The sequence below is a fragment of the Phascolarctos cinereus genome, unplaced genomic scaffold, assembly GCF_003287225.1.
Source record: "Phascolarctos cinereus isolate Bilbo 61053 unplaced genomic scaffold, phaCin_HiC Scaffold_726;HRSCAF=1367, whole genome shotgun sequence".
In the NCBI taxonomy this organism is placed as follows: domain Eukaryota; kingdom Metazoa; phylum Chordata; class Mammalia; order Diprotodontia; family Phascolarctidae; genus Phascolarctos; species Phascolarctos cinereus.
The window spans coordinates 283,106,222-283,112,372 of NW_027556098.1; positions in this window are offsets into that span (position 1 = coordinate 283,106,222).

Sequence of the window (6,151 nt, forward strand, 5' to 3'; positions counted from 1 at the left end):
TAACATTTTTAAATGCATGAAATAAAATACATGGGATTACATAGGAAAACAATTATATTGAAATATCATATATATATGTGTGTATATGTATGTATGTATGTATGTATGTATGTATCTAAAAGTTCACAGACCCCAGGTTAAGAACCCTTGTGTAATGTGTAGGATCAAGGCTTCATAGCCTCTGGGATTCCTTTTAACTCTAAGATTCTGTCAGGATCCCCATGCCAAGACCACCCCTCTCTTTTTACTGTTAGGAGACATCCTGTTTTCCAGAGCTAAGACCCAGGAAGCAAGCTGTGCCCTGAGCTTGGCATGACAATAATCCTTTGTGCTCACCCTCTGAATGAACTCTGCTGCAGCTAAATCTCAAAATTGTTTCGCACCAGCCCCAGGTGGTCCCTGAGCTCAGACAACCACCTGCAGGGGCCATGTTCTGGTCATGAAGCCCTGCTTATAAATCAGATTTGTCTCACTGCTGTTGTTACCACTCATCGTCAGGGCTACAGTTCACTGCGTGACCTTAGAGGAATATTGCTATATGTGTTGAGATATGACCTCACTAAAGCAGGTCTCTTTCTAGAGGAGGCCCCAGCACATATGCCTAGTTTCCCTCCTTCAACAGAATAAAGAAAGCTTTTTGCTTATGACCACCATTAGTTCTTCAGTTTTATTTTATTTTATTTCTTAGAGTTAGCTGTTGTTGTGATAACCTGTGTGAGCTCTTTGGTATTTTTAGAATTAACAGTGGTTGCATAACCTCTGTGACTTTTTGGTCATTTATTTTCAGACTTGACAATTCTGTGATTTGGTTTTTTAGTGGTGGTGATGAGGGCGGAATGGGAAAGGGTTGTAGAAGAGGGAAGGAGAATGTGTCATGATTTAGATGATCTTACTAGGTCCAACTGGTGACCTCTCTGGGGGAGTTTTGGCTCAAAATAAAGACGAATGACTAACAAGCAGCTTTTTCTGATCCTTTGAAGAAGTCAGGTTTTGGTTTTGAGGAAATAGAAAGGGAGCTAGAGGGCACCAGCACCTGAATGAGAGTGGAGGTGGGGGCAGTAGAGAGGAGAAATCCACCACTGGTGTAGAAGTGGCCGAGATGAAAAGAGGGAGGGCACCTGCAAAAATCCAAGGCTGTTTTATAACTTCACTGCTTTGCTAGACCTAGCCTGGGATACAGACAAGCATTTATAGGAGTTCAGAGGTCAGAGAAATCACTTTGGATTAGGGTCATCAGGGAAGGCTTCATGCAGGAGATGGGAACTTGAATATATCAACTGTACTTCACAATCTCCACAGTGATCTGGGGGGTGGGGTGGGAACACAGGGTGTGTGGGAGAGGACAATCCACACAGAGACACTACTGGTCTCCACCTCATTGTTTAGCTCATATCCTTAAGGGTATTTGGCTGTGTCAGGCAGGCCATTCAGCCTCAAACAACATGAACTAGGTAGCCATGTGGTCCAGTGGAAAGAATACTAGATTTGGAGTCAGGGGATATGGGGATCAGGATCTTGAGTCAGATTCTGGTTCTTTTGTTTACTACCTGTGTGATCTTGTCTGTCATATGACCTCTCTGTGCCTTAGTTTCTTCACCTGTAAAATGAAGGGATTGGATTAGATGTATGAACCAAGTATTATACTTAACTATATGCAATACAGCATGCTAATCACTGAAGATACAAATAGAAAAGTAAGATAGTCCCTACTCTCAAAGAGTTCACATTCTGATGAGGGAGACAACATATAGGAGAAGTTTCAGATGGTAGTCAAATGGAAAGTCTCATGGTCCTTAGGGTGAAGCATCAAAGCAGATGTCAACCTCTCTTCTTTAATGTTATTTTTTAATGTCATTATTCCCAGAGCTCTTGGGTTTAGGGTCCCAAGTTGTCCCCATCAGAGTCTGAGGGGAGATAGTGGTCAAGGTGGTGGTGATGGTTTGCCTGGACATGCCTGGTACATGTCTCTGGCTCAGGTCCTTGATGCATGAGCTAGTCTGGCTTGCCTGCCTAGTGAGTGTCAGCTGGCTGGCAATTGGTGTGGGTGGGTGGCTGGTACCTTCTCTACAGGAGTTAATTCCTCAGCTGATTGCCAGGAGGGCTGGGATCAGGACTGGCTGTCTTGGGGGTGCTGCCACTTGAAGGGTTTCTATGCTTTCTGACCACTGGTGGCAGCTGATCAGCAGTCATTGCTTGGAGTGATGAGGCAAGCGGGCTCCCTCTCCATGGTGACTTCTCCCCTCAATGATAGCTGTAGGGACTGGACTACAAGCACATCTGGTGGTTTGGAAGACATTGCTATTCCCAAGCCTCCTGGGTACAGGATTCTGGGCTGTATCCATTGAGTTTTGAGGGGAGATGGTGGTCAAGGTGCTGGTGGTGGTTCCATGGCCTATGCTGCTTCCAGCCACCTTAGGGTTTCTTGACACTTCTGCCAGGCTGGCCCTCCTACCCTGTGTCTGGCAATTGGTTGGCAGTTAGATGATCTCTGAGGTTCTTTCTGACTCTACATTTACGATCCTGTATCCTGTAGAAAGAATACTTGTTACTCCCCAGCTGTGCCCTGAAGTGCTTGGTAATTCTTTCCACCTCAGTGTACTCGGGAAAAAGAAACACCATATTTCCCCCTAACAGCAGCAAGCATTTGGCACTTCCTCAAAGAATAAAAAGCCCTGGGTCTATAGTTACCTAGAAAGCATAAGTAAACATAACTGTAGTACAGCGGATGAGCAGTGTGACAAAAACAAGATCCTAGACTTTGAAAGGCTGTTGTTCACATGGGAAGAGTCGGTGTGGTATAATGATAGATCACTAACAGCGGCAACATTAATGAAAGCTAGCATTTACACTATGGGCCAGGCACTATGCTAACATGCTTCACAATTATTAACTCATTTGATCCTCACAACAACTCTGGGAAGTAGGTGCTATTGTTATCCCCATTTTATAGAAGAGGAAATTAAGGTAAATTGAAGTTAAGTGACTTGCCTGTGATATGAGGGATATAGTAACTTTCCTATGATGTAGGGGATATACTACTTCTAACTGGTGATTGATTTTTAAAAAGAACACACCAAAAAGGTGGTGGTGGTGGTGGTGGTGGTGGGGAAATTGAGTCAATAGCACTAGAAGAAGCCCAGCCCGCCAGGATGAGTGAGAGAGTCAGCCTAGAGTGACATAGCTAGTATGTATCTGAGGACACATTTGAACTCAGATCTTCCTGACTCTAGGCCTAGTTCCTGAGTCATTGTGCCACCTAGCTGCCTCTAGCTTTGGACTTCTAATACTGTATCAGACTCTAGCTGCGTGACCCTGAGCAAGTCACTTAACCTCTGTTCTTCAGTTTCCTTATCTGTAAAATGAGGGGATTAGACTCAGTGGCCTCTGAGCTTCCTTCCAACACTAAATCAGTGGTTCTATAATGACTGGGAAAGGTGCATTTCACTAAGAGTATTATAGTCCATAAAGGTTGGTTGTTGTTGCAAAATGAGATAATTGAAAGAGCTATTTGGAGTCAGAAGATGTGGGGTTGAATTCCGGCTCTGCTTTTCCCTATGTGGCTCAGGGCAAATCATTTACCCTCTCTGATTTTTAATTTCTTCATTTGTAAAATGAAGGAGTTATATTTAATGATCTGTAAGGTTCTTATTAGGAGACAGCTAGGCTCTGTAGATAGCAAGCTGGGCCTGGAGTCAAGAAGACCTGAGTTCAAATATGGCCTCAGATACTTACTAGCCATGTGACCCTGGGCAAGTCACTCAACCTCTGTTTGCCTTAATCCAAGGGAGAAGGAAATGGCAAACCACTCCAGTATCTTTGCCAAGAAAACCCCATGGACACTATCGTCCATGGGGTCCCAAGGGGTCAGACACAACTGAACAACAAGGTCCTTCTTAGCTCTAAATTCTGCATCTCTAACTTTCAAAAATTTTGTTGTTTAATGCCTTGCAGTCTTTTTTAAATTTTTGACATTCATATTTTAAAAATTTTGAGATCAAAATTCCTTCCTCTCCAGCCCCTCCTCTACTCACTGAGAAGACAAGCAATATGATATCAAATATACATGTGAAGTCAGGCAAAACATATTTCCATATTAACCACATTGTTTAAAAAAAAGCAAGAGAAATAAAATAAAAATAGGCTGCTTCAATTTGCATTTAGAGATCATTAGTTCTCTCTCTGGAGATGGATGGCATTTTTCACCACGAGTCCTTTGGAATTGTCTGGAATCATTGTATTGATTGGAGTAGCTAAGTATTTCATAGTTGGTCATCCTTACAATATTGCTGCTGTGCACAATGATCTCCCTGTACTTCACTCTGCACCAGTTCATGTAGATCTTTCCAGGTTTTTCTGAAAGTACCCTGCTCATCATTTCTGATAGCACAATAGTATTCCATCACAATCAAATACCACAACTTGTTCAGCCATTCCCCAGTTGATGGGCATCCCCTCAATTGCCAATGCTTTGCCATCACTAAAAGAGCTACTATAAATATTTTTGCACATGTAGGTCCTTCCCTCCCTCCTTTTTAAAAATCTCTTTGGGATACATATCTAGTACTGGTATTGCGGGGTCAAAGGGTATGCCTAGTTTTATAGCCCTTTGGACACAGTTCCAAGTTGTTCTCCAGAATGGTTGGACCAGTTCACAACTCATTAGTGTCTCTAGTTTTATACATCCCCTCCAGCATTTGTCATTTTCCCTTTCTGTCATATTAGCCAATCTGATAGGTATGAAGTGGTTCCTTAGAGTTGTTTTAATTTGCATTTCAGTAATCAACAGTGGTTTGGAGCATTTTTTAATATGACTATTAATAGCTTTGATTTCTTCTGGAAACTGCATCTTCATATCCTTTGACCATTTATCAATTGGGAAATTGCTCTTATTTTTATAAATTTGACTCAGTTTCCTATATATTTGAGAAATGAGACCTTAGAGAAACTTGCTGTAAAATCCTTCCTCCAGTTTCCTGCTTTTCTTCTATTTTGGTGGCACTGATTTTATTTGTGCAAAACTTTTAAAATTTCATGTATTCAAAATTATCCACTTTGCTTCCTGTGATTCTATTTCTCTTTTGTTTGATCATAAGCTCTTGCCTTATCCATAGACATGACAGGTAAACTTTTCCATGCTCCCCTAATTTGCTAATGATATTACCCTTTATATCTAAAACATAAACTCATTTTGACCTTATATTGGTAGATGGTGTGAGATGGTGATTAATCCCTTATATTCTTAATTTCTTTGGACCTCATCATCAAAATAACCCCTACCTGCAAATCATTTTCACAAACTTTCTTTGGCTGATTGAACTGGGCTCATATCACTTCATACATTCCAAAGATGTCTTTCCCATAACTCCATGCAAATGTGATTAATTAAGCACATGTTGAAGTTTATTTTTGTATTCTATGATAAGCTTTGAGGGCCCTCTTTCATACCCCTACTTGTATTGATAAGGCAAAGGATTGACTAGCTGACTTTCCCATTCAACATGAGGGGTTGGTTTCTTTTACTATTAGCTTGATTCCGCTTCCCCATTTTAGTGCATTCTTCCTAACAACAATGACCAGTTGTAGCTAATATTTCTCCCATATGATTGATTGACTTGTAATATCAGTTAACTTCTACAAAAGGATATTTACCGAGAAGACATAGCAAGAACAGAAGTTCAAAACACGTTTCTCCCCAGCATCAGTAACATAGTCTCCTACTGGAGTTGAGGAGAAAGGACTCAACCTTAAAACAGCTGTTAACAAAGTATTCATTCACTCTACCACTTTCACTTTTGATTGTGGCACGTCACAGGATAAGTTGTTTCTTTGTAGCAACAGGACACTTCTTGGAGTTATTCTGTTGAGTTAGGTCCAGCAGGTCAAATCCCAGAGCTAGGCCCTCGCTTCACCTTGGGTACCTTCCAACTCTGGTATTAATTCCAGTTGATAGATCTCAGGTGGCCTGGTCTGACTTTTGAAAACTCACAAGACCATACCCATTCCCACTTCTCCACCTAAGAGTAGGAAAGAATAGACACAATAGAGACTGAAAACAGCAGCATCACGTGCTGAACAACAGGAAAGGAAAGAGGGATTATTTTAGCCAGTCAGTGCCTTTGTGAATGTACAAAGGCTTTTTCCTTACCAGGAA